Genomic DNA, 18452 nt, shown 5'->3' on the forward strand with positions numbered 1-18452 from the left:
ATTGAACATTTTTGAAGGTCCAACTTCTTCTAAGTGTTGTTAAATACATGTTTATGTAAGTTAATACAATTTTATATTTTTGTTAAATGGAAACTAAATAATAACCAGAAATAAAACCAAATTTTGGGTAGCTGTTGAACGGCATTCTCAAACAGGTCTCTAAAATGTTGTTTCGTTCTCAGTTTCCTCATTTGAGTCCCACGGTTATTGCTTGAGTTTTTGAACATGTTCAAGCAAAATTGTGTAACTACTTTTTTCCCAGAACAGTCAGAGAGTTGTCGCAGGTTTCTGGAACCTGTCTTGATCCTTTCTCGATTTTGTCGCAGGCGTCTCCAGCCTGTCTCAGGAAGGCAAAAGCTGTATTTTGACCCCTGCACTGGAGCTCTCCTCTGACAGAGAACACATCCAGGTCTAAAAACCATACCAGTGATGGATAAGAATTCTTTAAAAAAAAAAAAAAGAAAAGTGGTACAAATCTACATATCTTCATTTCAAAAGTGTACTCCGGTAGATTAAATCATAAATGCAAGGAGCAGCTGCTAAGGCAGGTACCATAGATGGAGGTGCACTTCTCACTGAGTCAAGTTTAACTTATGAAATCAGCAGGCGATCGAATAATTTCCTCCGCTGAATCAAAACCTCTAACTCACTGTAAAACTTATCCACATGCAGTATTTGCTGTGACAAGCCGAGGTTCATTTCTGAAATTTGCTGCATGCTGCTCTGTCTTTTACAGTATCAGCACTTTATGAAATGCGTTTTACAAAAAGCAAAAAGTTAGGAGACAAAAAAAAAGTCAGTTTTCAAAGTCTAATCTTCTCCCCTGCCACCTACAGCAAACCATAAGGATGAGTAAATATTCTGGGATGCAGCCAATGGAGTCGGATGACTCGGTCTCAATATATGAGCAAACCATAAAAATGTAATAAATTAAAAGCATTCACACGTAGAACTGTTTACTGCACATTTACAAAGAGGGATTTTATTTAACCTCGCCGTATTGATGTGTCCTATAACGAGCTTTTTCATTCTCCTACTGTCCCTCGGTAAGACAGACTGAACACAGCTAATTAATGAGCAGAAAAGGGGGAATTTAGGTCACAATGGGTCTGAAAGCTGAAAGCGGCGTTAAGTGGCACTCGTCTCAATCGATACATCACAGGGAGGAAAGTGCACAGCAGAAAATGGGGTGAACGAGTGCAGGCTTCCTGGAAATTTAAATCCTGACAGAAAAGTCAACGTTGACAGTGAACAAGAGGAGCCACAGAGCAGGTAGACAATGACCCCATCTGGACTAAATAGCTGTGACAGGCAACAAGATTTTTGCAGAAGCATTTATGGAAAAATTGGGAAAGGGGGCGACAGGAGGAGGTTTTTGACCTTCAACAAAAACACTTTGAGTTAAAGAGGGTCAAATGTCTGCTTTTCTTCTTCCGCCTCTCCCTCCATGCAGCTCTGCTCTTTTCTGCTCGTCCTTTTGGTTTCGTCGCCTCTTCTGTCCTTCCTCGGTCTGCAATGGATTGTAAAAAAAAATGGGGACAAAAGGGGAACTAAACAGGTATGTGGGTCACAGTTTTGGTTGCTTCTCTTTGGAGTGAGAGTACAGAAAGTGTCAACATGCAGAAATCCTAATGTGTGCCATCATTGATCATTGACTTGCATACAAGCTGAGTTTGAGTCAGTGTATTTAAGGTGATATTATACAAAAAAATACAAGAACCAAGGGGAGCCTACACAAACCCAGTCTCTGGCCACCCCACTCAAGCAAAATCAAATCCTTCAGCGGACTCCCCATGCTCTCAAAGGATTAAAACTACATTTAGAAACTCCTGCTTTGTCAGCAGGACACTTTTTGTGTGGCCTGTCTCATACTGATTTAATTTATAAAAACAAAAAGTAGTTTACACTGGGGATGTGATGCACATCGTTTCACGCACGATGCGATTGGATTGGTGGATCAGCTGTAAATAGGTGCAGTTTTGGGGGTGAAACAGAGATTCATCACGTGTTGCCTCTTTGCACTGATAAGTCATTATCAGCGCAATCTACATTTTCTTTGTAATGTTTAAATATTTTCCTTTCTTTCCTTTGTAATGCATTGAATCACGTCCCGACTGAGGGGTGATTTCTGTTGTCTCCTGCTGTATTTGCTGCTCTTGTATCAGAACATTGGCAGTGTGGCGAGACATGTCTTATATCAATTATAGACCAGTGATCTTTGAAGAACAGAGGAAATACAGAAATGTCCAAGCTGGAACACTGGAGCATTTATACACCCGTAGCATTTCATTTCCTTTACAGCGTTTTATTTAGCGATCATAAGTCTCTTTATATTAATTTGTATTGATATAACCTCACTAACAAAGTCTGATTTATTTCTGTCACCACTGATGAATGCACTCCTGCTAGCCAATTAAATTCAAGAGTTTAATGACCTGACAAATTAATTTTATTGCACTTATTATATTAGGACAGGAGTAGGTTTGAATAAACACATCAGTATGCTTGTGTAAATTTCTGCTAGCATAAAGTGGACATAAATTAGGTTCATTTATGCATTTTTTAAAATTTATTGTGTCGATTTGAACAAATGGGAAAGAGCAGATTGGAAAAAGGAGAAGACAAAATATTGGTGTTTGTAAGCATCATGTCCCTTGCTTGCTCCAATGATGAGGGCTGGAGCCTTTCTGAGTTATGACCACAGATTTGTGTGTGGGAGGCCCTCTGTGTCCTGTTGTGTAGCATTTATACAGATCCGCAGAATTAGAGGTAAAGATGAAAACAAAGATGGAGCCACAGCTGATCCAGCATACGCTCTGTGCAGAGCTGCTGCTGCTGCTGCTGCTGCTGCTGCTGCTGCTGCTGCTGCTGCTGCTGCTGCGTGTCTCAGCTTTCTGCCTGGCTAATAATATCACGCTGTAGCTGCTGATCTGCAACACGAGGTGAGAGCACCTCGCTGTCCGTGCACGTCACAGAGGTTCGCAGCTTCTAAAAGAAGATCATCTTTTCCCCAGATGGAAACATATTTACAGGTTTTTGAGTATTCTTAGTCAAACAGAAATACTCCCACGTACTTGTTAAAGACTAGAAAGAGCAGATTTCCAATGACGCGAATGATGTATTTTTACATCACACTTTTTCAGGTTTGTATTTATTCAAGAATAAGTCTAAAATTATAGTGATGATTGTCACTCACAGCCACAGAGGTGCACTCGGGCTCTGACGCATGCTCTTAAGCCTCCTAAAAGGCTGGGGCTGATATCTAAATTCAATTTAGGTAATTTAAAAAATGCCATCTCACAACAAAAGCCATTTCATGGCACTGTACAATTTTAAAAAGGAATAAAAAATTCAAGTCCAAATCATAAATTCAATTCAGATCCAGATTCAAATCTAATTAGAGTTAGGGTTTGCTGAGCTAGCCTTGCTGCTGTAGGCTTAGAATGCTGGAGGACAAACTGACCACGTCTTTACTCTGGTGCTGTCGTTACCTCCTCTGCTCTCCATGTTTGTACAACTCCATTCCCAGCCCTGTCAAAGCAGATGGATGGCCATCCTAGTTCTGATTCTGCTGGACGTTTCTTCCAGCTAAAAGGGAGTCATTCCTTCCCACTGTCGCCTCCGTGCTGCTTTGAAATGCAACAAAGTGGAGATTGAATGCAATCTGCTGTTATGTCCAACTTTTACTGTCATTTTAAATGTACTGTATGTGAATTTATTGTATTATATTGAGATTTGAACTGACCATAGGATTTATCCAAAAGGAAAATCTAGTCTTAAAAGTGGACGGAGTGTCAGAGGGGAGCCTGGAAACTGACATCTCTGCCTCCTATTCTACTTTTAGAAACTCTAGGAACCACAAGTAAACCTGCAGTCTGAGAGCAAAGTGCTTTGTTCGGAAAACATGAAACAATAAGATCTTTAAGATGGAGCTAACCTCTATCCTTGTCTGAATTTAAAAGCAGAAAATGAAGCGTAACCCAGGTTTTTATGTTTCTAAGACATGCTTGCAGTGTAAGTAACTTATTGGAATCATTGGGCTTCATGGGTAAATATAACTGATCTAAATATAATAAGCTTTTAAAACAGCAACTGTATGATATTCCTATCTTGTTTTTAAATAGATGCTCTTCTATTATTCACAAAGAATTGGATCCCCGGGCTATTACTTGACAAATATTTATTCAGTGTTCAATTTACAGCCATTTTTGAGGGTCTAACCTACCTGATGAGGCATCGAGTGCTGAGCTGATAGGATTTCGTCTTCCGGGATGAGCACCACTTAGATTATTAGTCAACACTTGTAGGATGTCTTGAGCGGTGCTGGGGGTAATCACTTCATTAGGGTCAAGAAGTGTGAGGGCTTCTCCATTTATCTCTTATTTATGAAACAACATCCAGTGTCTCAGGCATTTCTGCTGTTTTCCTTTCTTACGCACAGATCGTTTTGTTTTGAAGCCAAAGCCGGTGACTGCTTCAACAATCCCCTGACGGCTCGATCACCACTCTACTATCATTATTTGCATGTCGTTTCACTGTCTTTAAATCCACCACAAGTTGTTTGAAAGTGAGGAAGAGCAGCTGGAGTCCTGAACAGAATCTGTTCCTTCTGTGGAGCTCAGAGCTCGTAATGCAGCCAGTGTGGTTTAACATGACCCAGAAGTCACAGAGGCAGCCTCAATCCACAGAAGGACTTTGGCGAGTTCACGCAGATGGTTCAACAAACCCATCTGCCAGAAACGCTGAATAATAAAGCGAGAATTGATGCTTTTTAAATGCAAAGGTTAGTCACAACAATTTTCAGTTTTTAATGAAACTAGCTTACTTTGAATATTGCCAACCATCTTGCATGCCAGACTTTTAAACATGGATCTTATACAGTATAATCTGGGATCTGGGAGTGACTGAAATATCTCAACAGATACTAAATAAAGTTTTCAGAGTTTTAATCAGGGTTTTCTCTTCGAGGTTGGGTCGTCCATTAGGGGACAAGAGTTACTGACTGCAACATCAAGCCGCTCACCGTGTGATGTCACTACACTGATTTAAAGAAAATCCAATCAAAACTCTCCTCTGATTTAGTTATTTAAAAAAACACTGAATTTACTGTCTTCAGATTTTACCCACTGAAAAAAAAACCCGGATTATTAATTTATTATTTAATTTGCATTTATTCTTCTTGAGAAGAAACTGCTTGTTATGTGTTTGAATGATTGTGTTACCCTTTGTTTTCAGCTACAACTCTGTCCCTTCTCAGCGCAAGATGATTTTAGTTTAAAACTCAAGCATGAATGGCAACATTTCTTCAAATGCAAGGCCTTTAATTCAAACAATACTTTTCTTATTTTTTTTGCCTGTTAGGATTTTTGTTGTATAATTATCTCACCTTGTCTGTCTGCTTGTTATTGGCTGTGACAGATAAAAAGCTGCAGCGCAAGACAAACGGATGCTGTCTGGCACTTTGGCTTCACAGTCAGCTTCATCATGAAATCCTCGGGCCAAAAAATCGAGCCTTCCCGCAAAGGACGCATGTCTTACTAATGGTTCTGAAATGCACCAACAGAGTTCACAGACTCAGCGTTGGTGCGATGGTGAACGAGCGCAGGGAATCTGCAGCTGATGTGGAGATATACGTTTACATGTTTAGTGTTTCCCCGTCTGCCTTCCCTTTAAACACGCATTTTTCTGGGCAGGCAGAGAGAAACGAGCCTTCATAATTCATCATTAAGCCTCGGGAGATAAAACCAACGCCAGCTTAGATTTTCATTCTACCGCATTTGAACTCCGCAGCTGTAGCTTCATTTACTCTCGGAAAAGCTTAAATGTGAGCAGTGAACTCCAGAAAAAACCCACGGTCAGTAACATTTATTCAGAATTGATCTTTTGAACTGATTATACTGTAAACAGGTTTTATGATAGACCATGGGAGTGTAGGTAAATTTGTTACTGATATTTTGTAGTTTGTGCAAGTTGCAGGTATTAGGATACCAATTTGACCTACAACAAAGGCTGCTCAGGCATTAAGGACAATTATTCATTTTAATTATCAGTGAAATTATCCATTAAAAAAAATGTTAACCCTTCCATGTCACCATCTGAATATTAAACTTATTAGAAGTCTATAACAGCAGAATTCAGACCCTTTCCTTTAAAATGAAACTTTTTAGTAATATTTCAGTAAAAACTAAAATAAATGAAACTAAAATGAGTACAATGAGTTTATTAAAAGTTCAAGTTTTTATCCTGAATCTGCCTCCTGCCCTCCTGCATTTGGGTCCGCTGCTACAGAACTGTATGACACGGTAAGTTTTGACTTTCATATTTAGTTTCTATTTTTGTTTGTTTGTTTTTTCAACTACAATGTCACTTTATGAAACAATAATTGTAGATTTAATAAAGTCAAAGTTGATGAAATTGCATACTGGAGTATCGAAAATGACTTTAATGGTCTGTCCATTACTTTAGTTGTAAACTTAAGTTTAAAGAGAAATTCAACTCCGAAATGTAATGAAACCAAGACACTACAGTGATTTCAATTTCTTTAAGCTTGTTTGTTGCTGAAAGACAAAAACACTTTTGGTTTTAGGGAAAGTGTTATTACAACTGGGAAATCTCTGTCTGCTGAGTGGATTACCGTTCAATGTCAACAGACATTTATTTTCCTCTTGATGCATTATTGACTTTAGGGATGAAGCCAAAGATGTTTTGAAATCACCAAGTCAAGGCTTTCTTGTCTGTGACATGTGAAAAGGTTTTGAATCTGTGCAGAAATGGTGACGTGTTTAAAGTCAAACACATCAATCCAACCTGCTCTTAAAGACTCTCCTTTTCTGTTCCACATTTCCACTTTTAAACCAGTTCCCTCCAACCCTGCTTGTCTTCATTCCTCCTCAGTTCACACCACCTCCTCTTGTCGGTCACCCCACTTCTCTCCTGGATCCCTTAAGAGTCAAACCTGTTTTTCAGCCAGCCACGGAGCAGTGATCTGTTACGAGCAGCAGTGGAAATGTGTCGTTTGGGAGACGACGTTTGAAACGGTTTATAAAGAAAGAAAGGCTGGAGAAATGGAAGAGTGAGGAGGAGTTGCAGAACCAAGGTGAACCAAGGTGGGGATAGTCATGGGTGTCACGTAGGAAGGAAGCTTTTCAACTGCCGCCCACCCCCCACTCCTACCATACACACACTTATATACACACACTCATAAACTGTGGTTGAATTGTAAGAGCCAACACAAATTCCATTAGTCTCAGCGGTGATTCTGGAGCAGTAATGAGATTGGTGCAGTGCCCCGTTAGATCACCCCTTACAACACCATAAATCCACCCGTTTACACTGCAGCGGGCGGACTAACATGACAACTCATCCCCTGACATGTCTGAGAAAAAGAGTGACTCACTTCTCTCACCTTTCTTAGGCATGATTTTTTTTTTTTAGTTGCCTTGCACCTTTTTATGTACAGAACAACATTTCTTTCCAAATCTAAAGTGTTATGTTGCATTTTCTTAAAAGGATCTTGGACTGATTAGCTCAAATAAACTATTTTTGAATTATTTTCCTAATACTTTTGCGTATTTATTAATTAATTATGCAGCCTATATGAGAGAACTGAAGAATAATTGACAGTTAAGTACATTTCAAATCCCAACATGAGTGCCAAGCGGAGAAAAAAGACTGTTAACAGTTTGTAGCTGATTTTACTCTCATTTCTTGCTTACAAATGAACTAAAATGTACAAACATTTACTGCTAAATAAGGATGTATTTGGCTTTGATATTGCTGCTGCTCCTTGCTGTTTTTAACCAGCTTCATTAGTGTCTAATATGATCAATCTACTGCTCTAACTACATTTTACTATATTTAAAAGAGCCACACAATGCTTTCCTGTGACATTAGGCATAGTTTTGTTGTAGTTCTGAATGTGACTGTGTGCTCTCTGCTGTGAGAAATCCCTATGTGGTGTTATTGAACTGCAGCTTAAACCAGCGGGGAGCAGCAATCGGAGATTATTCAATCAAATTAAATGTCTAAGGCATTTGTTCCATTAATCGTTTCATATTCTGCAAGCAGTTGGAGCTCTGTTAAATGGGAGTCTTTCACGGGAGTACATGCTGGGCTGATCTGATATAAATTAGAAAATAACTGAGATGACGTTTTATTTACGTGTTGGGTTCCTTTTAGCCGTCTGAAAGTATGACTTTTTAAGTTCCTATTTTTGATCTGATGTGATGGAATCACACATGCTTTCAAACAGAAAATATTCCACAGTTTTGAATGTTAAAAGCATTACTGATGTCAGCGAGAGCTGCAGAAGAAAATGGGACTGTTTGACCTTATCGCTGCAGGAGCTTGTCTTGATTCTTCTCTGCGCCACCGTCAGGAGGAGAGCCTGCTTTTGTTCAGGGCCACACGGATGACAGAGCTGACAGTAATAGCTGGCTTTGTGGAGTAAAAGGCCATCTCATCACTGTCAACACCATCCAGAGCTGCAATGTGAGGTACTTACCGAAGCAACTGGCTGTGCGCTCACAGAAAGAAACTGGATCACGACACAACAATATGGTGTGGAACAAACACTTCGGAGTGGTGTGTTGGAACAAAATGAAGTCGACAGACAAGTGAAGTTTGTGAAGCAGTGCATTAGAAGCCAAAATAGAATCTTTTCTCAACTCTTTATGAGATGGTTTAGATTTTTTGAAGTGATGTCCTGTGAAGTTATCAGTTATCAATATTTTATCTGTAGTAGGATTTACTTGGAGTGTTATAAGATTAGAAGATCAGGCAGGATTTCAGTCAAGGAATGAGCTAGACTGAGTGCAGCCACTTTCAAAGTGGAATGCTGCCATTTTAAAACAATTCTGATCTCCAAATTCCATCACATCCTACAAATCTTTACACTGTCGTCACTTTTGCATGAAACTAGGCTCAGAGTGCGATTTTTGGCTGTCACAAACATCTGGTACATGCCACACTGTGCCAGCTCAAGATCCTGTATGATGCAAAACTTAATAGATGCTGAACTATACACCTTTTTGCCACAGGAGAATCTAGCATTTGGCAAGATCCAACAGAAATATCAATCCAACTACTAAAGCAAATTAGGCGTTGGTGCTGGCTACTATATTAGGACACTAAATAGAGAGGGAGGAGGATGAACCACTACAGACCACTGATTCAAGTTCACAACCAAAGATTTTCTTACCATTTTTTTCACAACAAAAGATTTGGTCCAACATGTATGGACCTGGTCTTAGAAAGTTATTTTGTCAGTTTGGGTCAATGTCATGTTTTTTTATATTGATGTTTTGGTTTCTTTGGGTTGAGTTCTATTTTATTCTTATGTTCATAAATTTACTTTATATAGTCCTCCATTTTCCAGCTTCTCTCATACCACCTGTTTTCTATTAGTAATCGGCACGCTTCTTGTCACTCAAAAATCCCCTCTCCCAGTACGTATACTCCTGGATAATGCTCTGTGTGTATTCCCCTGCTGGTAGGAAGTTTATTTGCTGACAACTCCAAATAAATCTGAGTATCCGAAACCTTAAATTTAAGCAGAATGAGGTTTGTCTCAGAGCTGCAACTGTTTATTGCAGCACTAATCCTAAAAGGGACAGGCACATAAAATCATGACATCACTTTTGAAAAGGAATCTGTCATTAGTGACAATTGCATTAAAATGCCAGATTTTTTTGAGTTATTTGTCCAAATTTTCTGATTGCATCTATTGGATGACTAATAAATACTCCTTAATGCCTGCCGTAGAGGTCAGACAAACAGGAAGCCGGTGTTAAAAACAAATAAATTACACAACAGTTGGGTTGAGTAAATCCGCAGGGCATGATTGGACTTTTGTCTCTCCTTTGGTAGCAGTCTCCCTCATCATGCCAGTGAATTAAGACCTTTAATCCTCCACATCATCTACGGGATTCCGCAGCTCATTTATCGCAGCTGCCTGAATGTCACAGGGGGTGTGGGTGGAGGACGTGACCGTGGGACTCCCGTTAACCGGGGAGAGTCACAATTACCATCCTGCTGCCTTTGCCGGGCAGAGCAGGGAGCTGACACAGAGCAGTGGCGGATGACTCACTTGAAAAGAGACCACAGTTTAGTCCTTTTAATGAAGCTCGTGTTGACTGGTGATAAATAATGAGGGCTGAACCGAGTCTCTGGAGACATCAGGAGGAGGGCCTCGTGTGTGACGCAGGCCTACATATACGTATGTCAGAACCAGAACTGTGCAAACACCTTGTTGAGCATTGATGTATTCCCTCGTGTTTCTCTAACATCTTATTCCATTAGTCAGTTTCATTACCTCCACTCAGTTCCATCTATAAAAATCTCGTCTTCCATCTGTCCTCTGTTTTTTAAAGTCTGCCTTCTCTCCTGTTTGGTTTTCTCCTTGGACTCATTTAGGGTCAGACATCTTTTTTCCAGACTGTGCCAAATGCTCTGTCTAGGTCATTTTCAACATTAGTATTCACAGCAGTCCTCTTGTTCAGTGGTTCTCCTTCCATTTATGGAGGATGTCAGGTTTCAGCACCATTAAAAGCTGCTTGTTTTTTGTTTAGGTTGCAAAGAAAAAGTCTTCTTTACAGCAAGAAGCTTTTAAATGACCACATTCTTGCAGTTTTTGGTGATTATTGACTCGAGTCATGGTAATGATTGAGTTGCAGGCTTCATTGCTGGGATGTGGCGGCACAGCAGCATTGCTGGAGATGACACCTGGTGTAATGCATCAAGCCTTAATGACATTTGAATATCAAAGTCGATCCTCAAAATTATTCTAACCTCAAGTTCTGCAGGTAATTCTTTTTCAATGGATTAGAGATGAAAGTAATTTAAGCCACAGAGTATCAAAGCAGATACTTTCATATTCAGTTTCTGTGCAGTTTTCACTGACTAATTTAAGAAAGAGAAAATAAAACATCCAAAGAAACTATTTATTTATTTATTATTTTTGCCAAAACTACACAAAGTTATAACAGCCCTTACAGTCTCTTCCCCAGATTGTTTAACTCAAAAATAAGGCCTTATCTGGGAATAACCAATCCTGTCAGTTCTGCATTTTTCAGATACCAGCCATTCAGCTGTTGCCACATTACTGAGCCATTACCAAAATGAACACAGACATTACAAAGCATTTGTTGTAATGGATTTTATAGAGGCTTTGAAAATTGCAAATGAAACTAAAGTGTTGTTGAATCTGAATAATAATCAATATTAGGGTTAGTTCAATGCCGCACCATTCCAGAGAGACCTTGTTTGAAATTAGAATATCTACCAGAGTGATGAAAACATGCTTATTTGTGAAGATCAAGCATGTCTCTCTCTCTCTCTCTCTCTCTCTCTCTGTGCGTGTGTGTGTGTGAGTGTGTATAATGTTATGGCTGATTATCGGCAGAGAGATAACAAGAAAACTTAACCTTTATTGGTGAGAGATACCAGATTGCAACACTGTTCCGCATGATGTAAATGACTTTTTCTTTGAGTTTTCATTGACCAACCCCCCTAAAACAAACAAACAAAAAAATCCTCCCCAGCTGTCATTTCCTGAATCATTTGACTTAGTTAAGAAGTAAAAAAACCAAAACACATTATTAGCAAGCCAGCCAGAGGAACATGAAGCACATATGTAGCATTTGTTACATTTAGAATAAGTTAGTATTTTATCAGAACATATTTATTAGAACATTTTTGCAATGTTTTGCTTTTAGCTAGCCTTTTGATGCTTTTAGCCAGAACTTTGTTACTTTTAGCCTTTTGGTACTTTATTTTAGCTACATCTAGCTTTTAGTTAGCATTAGTTTTGCTACTTATCACTTTTAAATAGCATTTTGCAACTATTAGCTTCTAGTTAAAAAAACAAAAAACTCAGATTCAGTTTCTTCAGCAAGTTCAGCGCTCGGCTTTCATTTAGCAGAAGATCCATTTTTTCTGGTTTCTTCTGCTTCTGAGCGCACATTGATAATTTACTAAAACATGTGGCACAAACGAACTGAAGGTCGTCTCTCCAGTCCTTGAAATGTTCATCAGTCGTCATTGTCATTTTCAATTGTGCAATTTGTCAAAGGCCACATTAACATAATTCCCAATTACTGATTTAGACAGCAAACGGCTCATCTAACCTGCTGCTGGCAGCTTGTCTCTTCTGTTTAGCACAGAAATGAAGGCGTAAAGAACAAATCTGGGTGTTGACCACAGTCACGGCTCTTTGATACGGATCTGCTTGTTTGGCAGATTATACCACAAAGCCTGCAGAAGGGCTCATTGTTCATTTATCACCTGAAAATGTGCACTTTTAATGTTTTAACACGGCCTGTTGTTGTGAAACTGATACAGGCCATGAGGTCTTTTGTATGCAAGGGGGATAAGTGTTTGAGTAAAAATGTTTGTTTGAAAGCTCTTGTTGACTCAGGCAGACAAACAGAAAGAAGAGAAGCGAAGTTGTCCCCTCCCAGATAGAGGTCTAGTCCCCAAAACACTGTAAAATGTTTATTTCAAGTTCAGCAGTATCTCCGTTTTGATCCATTATTTTCATTCAGCTGTTTCAATTAACCCTCCTCAAAAGAGACAGAGACAAAGAGAGGCAGAGAAGGCCTTGTAATTTCGGGTCAACTTGACTCGAACGCCACAAGGGGGTTAATAATGTGCAAAGTATCAAATTATAGTTTTTTCACCTCCCCCTTGGTTAAAGCTGACACACAAACACAGGAAAACTCAACACATGTTTCCTTCTTCCTGCCCCCAGATTGCACCATCCATCATGCCCCCATGAAATCTGTCCTCCTCCACCAGCACACTTCATTTTTGTACCTGGTTGTCATTTTATTGTTCAAATTCATCTCCTCTCTCTCTCTCTGCTCCCTGCTGCGTCAAGGTGAGCAGTTTTCCCAGATACAGAGAGACAAGCGACAGCTTGTTGGCTGCCCCTGTTTGAATAGACGAATAAATTCTTTGGGAAACTCTCCAACGAGCTGACAAAAATGTCTTCTGTCAATTTTAACATTTGTTCTCTCAATTATTGTTAGCAAGAGAGCATTATTATTATTATTATTATTATTATTATTATTATTATTATTATTATTATTATTATTATTATTATTATTGTTCATTTACTCTCATTTTTGTTTCCTAATCTCCAAACAGGACAGGCAGTGACCTTGATGTTGATTTAAAATGTAAAGTTAGTTCGACAAAAACTACAAGTGTATTAATTTTATTTTTATTTTTTGAAGGAGTACCGAAAAAGTTTATTATTGTCGCATTCATTTGTTGCAGTAAAATCAGAAGGCTTGTGAGAATGGCATGAGTTTAATGTTGAACAAATCAATGTTTAAATTGTGGGGGGAAGTTATGGGAGCACCAAAGTTAGTGTTTTTTTTTTTCTGTGAGACTCACGAGGGTCTGCATCAAAAGTCATCAGTTTTCTATATAATTTCTTATGCCTGTCCTTTTAATATGTTAATGCTGTTGAGTTATATTGGTTTGTCAGTGGCATCTCTACTATAACAGTCATTTTCACCACATTAAGCACTGATTTAAGAATATTTTTAATAATATATATATTCTTCCATTCAATGAAAACTGCAACATGAGCCTCCAAAAACTACTGAGCAGCTTTTTGGTGCCTGATAGGGCTAATATTTGTAATTAAAACCCCATTTTATTTCATGACTAAAATCTTACACCCAAAAAAATAAAAAAAATAAAAAACCTCATTAAGACCTGATGTAATAACAGTTCTCTGACTGAGATGATGACTCAGATTTCACCCTCCGTTTTATAGCTTTTACAGTCTCTGCTTTCACTGCTGGAAACAATGTGTGAGATCTTTTATTCCGACTTTGACATCTCCTAAGATGGAATGGCTAAATGTAATGTGTCATGTTACAGTCAATGTAATAAGACGGCTTTCTTCTTAATATTTCTTTTTAAAAAACGCTCTGAAGCTTTGTGCAGCTCCCCTCTCTAATGGTCATAAGTGAGGGACTTAATTAGGCAGTCAAATATAGCAAATGAGCTTATAAAGCGCTATCAAAGTTCATTACCCCTGGGGCGTATTGTTGGTTAATGTAACTTAGACCCAATACCTAATTCTATTTTAATTAAAGGGAAGATTTAAAGCAAGCAGGATTTTAAGAGATCTGTGTTAATATTACCTGAGGTAAGTTTCAGAGTGTTGCAGTTAAAGCTTTCAGCTTTTAGTTTTAATCCACTCTTAAGGTTTACAGCACCCCACTACACCAAACATACTGTATGCATTAATTAGTCTCTTTCTTCAGCTTTAAACTCAGTGTCTTAAAAAATGAATCCTTTAAAGATCTGATTTTATAAGCCTGTGCACAGATATGAGCCCCTTTTCTGCCCTGCATATCAAGTTCCAATTTAAAGTGGGTGTATTTACATTGATTTGTTTGGAACTGTTAAATTAAAACAAAGTTTAGTCTTTTTTATTTTCGGAACATGTTTAAGCTTTTTCAAAGTAAGAACAGTGTAGAGCGAAGGCTTTGTTTCTGTGAAGGTGCTCTGAGTAGATCCCAGATCTTGAAAAGTATGTGCAGAAAAAAAAAAGCACGTTTCCAGATTTCATTCCTCTTTCTTAAGGTAAAGATCTAAATAAAAACAAAACAAAGACAAAAAATTACCCAGCACAAACAGATTTATTATAGATATAATTTGGACTTAGAGAAATGTGCTTAAGTATTAAACCGTCTAGTTTTGTTAAAGTTTGCTTCCCAAATTTGTATCTTTGGGGAAAAAAATCCCAAGAAATGAAAAATGCATGACTCAAAATGTTTGCACAGCATTAAAGTCTATAGTCCTGTAGTTTACCTGAACCTCACATGGCTTAAATATGTGCTATATTCTGTAAATGCAAATAATTTACCATATGTTACATACTCTGTTCAGCATGTGAGCTACAAGTTACCCCTACACTGAAGCATATAAGGCTGCTTCTATTGTTTCACAAGACTAAACCTCCATGTTGTATTGAAGATTTTTGTTTTGTAATGACTTTCTGATCTTATCACATGGTTCGACAGTTTTTCATTTTAGTCAGAAGTGTCATTTCTCTCAAATCGACCCCTTTGAAGATGCTATAGTGAGAATCACCATCTTCAGTATCTCATCTGAGAATCATTAGAGCTGCACTGTTCTCTCTCTCTCCTCAGTTTTTTTAATGTAACAACTAAACTCTTGAGAAAATTGTGTCTGGACCAAAGTGGTGAAGTGAATGAGTGTCGTCCCTACTTGCAGCTGTGCCAATGGGTCTATAATGAAAATAGCTACAAATATAATGGATTATTGGAAAAACGCACACAACACACAGGGCAATGACGCAAACGTGTTTTGTTTTTTTTTAATTTACACTTTATTATCACATCAGATGGCGTTTTGCATACACAGTATGCGTTTTCATTTGAGACTCATGTTTAAATTCAGCCCCCTTTAACTGTAGGACCACTTGGCGGGCTGCTGATGTAACACACTTGCGTCAATCTGCTCTACAATCAATCAAATGCTGAGAGCTGCTCTGGGTCAGTGGAGACTCTAATATCTGGGGCAGATGTGGATTTATGACTGCATGCGTCTTCCTCATCCTCTGGTTTTCACTTTCTTTCATCTATTTTTAACGCATTTGCCTCCTTTTTTTTTTTTTGCAGCACAGTCGCATCCCACTGTTGACCCTAAGGTGCATCATGTACCATGTTCCTGTTTTAGAAGAGCCCCTCCTCTCCGTTATTGCCACCCTCTCCTGTTTTCAGGGTTTGTACGAGGAACTCCTCACCCTCTGCCTCCTCGTTGATTCATACCTCCTTCTGCCGAGCTCATCTACAGTCCACCAGCACTCCACGCTTCCTCAGTCTCGTCAGAGCTGCCTGGAATTATTTACTGCTTAATGGCCTACAGCAGCTCACACCAGCCCAGCGGTGCTTTGCTTTATTTATTGATTTCCATTCCTTTTGTCTTTAGTGTGTGTGTCTGTGTGTGCAGGACAAGGACACATTGCAGAGACAAAAAACAAATAAAAACAACAAAAAAAACAAGGACGCCCTGCACATTTGGGGAGCTAGTGAAACGACCTGCAGTCCCAGAGATTAATTGATTTGATGGGTGATTTGACTGCTGCCTGTGCTTCCATCTGTTTATATGACACATGCATGTGACCATATGTGTGAGGGGGTGTGTGCACACACCATAATGACAAACACCATCTCCTGTCACAGGCGGCGGGGATTAAATGTCTTTGAACTCTGTGAGTTAACACATTTTTCTGCACTATTGGTGGGAGTTTTAGCTTACCATATTTAGTAAAATAATCATAATAATAATAATAAACCAAGTTACAGATGCTGCAGTTTGACTCTTGTAATCTAATACTGTAAAGCACAGAATATGTAAATAAAATTAACATCTACACATGCTGTAATTTAATATTAACACTTTGTTTTCTGCATGTTTTTTATTTTCTATCAACACCATTTGGGGTTTTGCATAAAGTTATGAACAACTATTATCTTCCCTGTTGCAAATAGCTTTGTAAACAACCTAAGGTTGGAGAAATAATTTTAATTCAGACTGATGAGCTAACAAATAGTTTAACAAGGGTCTGCAACCTGTGGCTTCAGAGCCACATGCAGGTCTTTGGTCCCTCTCTTTGAAGCTTTGACCGAAACTAAGATGGAAATTAGTTTTTTAAGCTACATTTAGCAGTTTACTGTAATTTTGTTTTGGCAAATTTGTGAATGATACTACTAATACAAGGAGTGGAAGAAGTTGATCAGATTGTGCCAACTTCCAGCCATACAGAGTGATCTTTCTCTCAAATCCAATAGAAAACTAATTTTTTTAAATACTTTTAAAACAAGTTACTGAGAAGACATTTGATTCTAAAAATTAGAAGAAAAATCTTACCTATGATCAAAAAGTCAAAGTAAACTTTTGTTTTTGTTTTAAAAAAATACAAATAAAGTCACTTTACACGTCAAACTGGCATAAACTATAAAAAGTTTTATTTTCTTTCTCTTTCTTTACATGATTTTGTTTTTTTGTCCCAAAATGTAAAAATATAAAAAAGCAGGGAGTGTGGATTTCAAGCTTTTAAACTAAGATGTTACACAAACTAGATTTACGTGCAGATTACACTCAGTCTCTTCACAATAGAGGCCCAATAGGGTCTTTGTTTGCATGACTTTTTTCTCATTTGTGAGCCAGATCCCTAATGAGTCTCTATTGTAAGGGGAGTGAGTGTAATCTCCATGGTAATCTAGTTTTTATAACATCTCAGTTTAAAAGCTTGAGCTCCACATTCTTTACTTTTTGGAACTGATAAAGCTCCTCAGATGGGAAGCAAAACGTCTTCAACTACAGAATAGAAGTCCAGTTCTTTTTGTTTTTTAACCTTTTTTGGGGGGGTTGGGGTTTTGGGGATTGTGTTGGAGCTTCATATTTTTAGTTTTAGAAAGTCTCCCCCACCCTCCCTCTCCATCCACTTGGACTAGCCTTAAACTCATCAGTCTGGTCAGAAATACCTCTGCCAGCAGGTAACAATCTTTACCTTTCAGGACTAAATGACAAGTTTTGTGTCGACCTCCTTTGAATTCCTTCTTAATGGTTGTAAAGAATTTACAAACATGTTTTAATGCTGTTAATTTGCATTGCATTTATTTAATCTGTTGTTCAGGAATGTTTCCGTTTTATGAGTACTGATGACAATACTTCAACCCGTGCTTAACTGCTTATGTTTGGTTTTAATCCTCGAAACCACAAATAACTTTTTATCTTTTCTTATCTTATGTAAAATGGCTGAAACACTTTCTGAGTATTGTGATTTTTTGAGGTTATTTTACAACCAGTGTTCTGAAAAGGTGCAGAACATAAATGTCCATCAAGTTACATAGTTATATAAAAATGAATGCATAATAGGTGCAATTTTCCCCTCAGATTGTGTAGACTGTGATATTTTTTTTATCACAAATATATATATATATATATATATATAAACAATACTGAAGAAAAATGAAAATAATCAGAAAATGAGATGTTTCACATCATTTCAGGGTGGAAGTGTAATCTATACTCATTTGAATAAAAAAAAAAATCAGATGTGATAATCAAGATGGGTGCAGTGTCTATCAAAACGAGAAGACAATTTGCATATCAGTGTCCTTTATGATATATTTTTTTATTCTGCAGCCTCCTATTGCAGCACAGGGAGCATGCTTGGATGTGAAATCAGCTGCAGCTGGGAACATTTTGTTGTTTTAAAAAATGCTCAAAGAGCTCTGCAGCGACTCATTGCTCTCTCTGTCCTCAGTCTTTGGAGTCCATTTCAGTGCGTGTGTGTGCGCGCGTGTGTGTGTGTGAGAGAGAGAGCGAGAGAGAGAGACAGAATTTACCAGAATAACCGATTATATAACACCAAAATACATATTTATATGCAGAAATAA

This window comes from Kryptolebias marmoratus, linkage group LG14 (genome assembly GCF_001649575.2).
Source record: "Kryptolebias marmoratus isolate JLee-2015 linkage group LG14, ASM164957v2, whole genome shotgun sequence".
Classification (NCBI taxonomy): domain Eukaryota; kingdom Metazoa; phylum Chordata; class Actinopteri; order Cyprinodontiformes; family Rivulidae; genus Kryptolebias; species Kryptolebias marmoratus.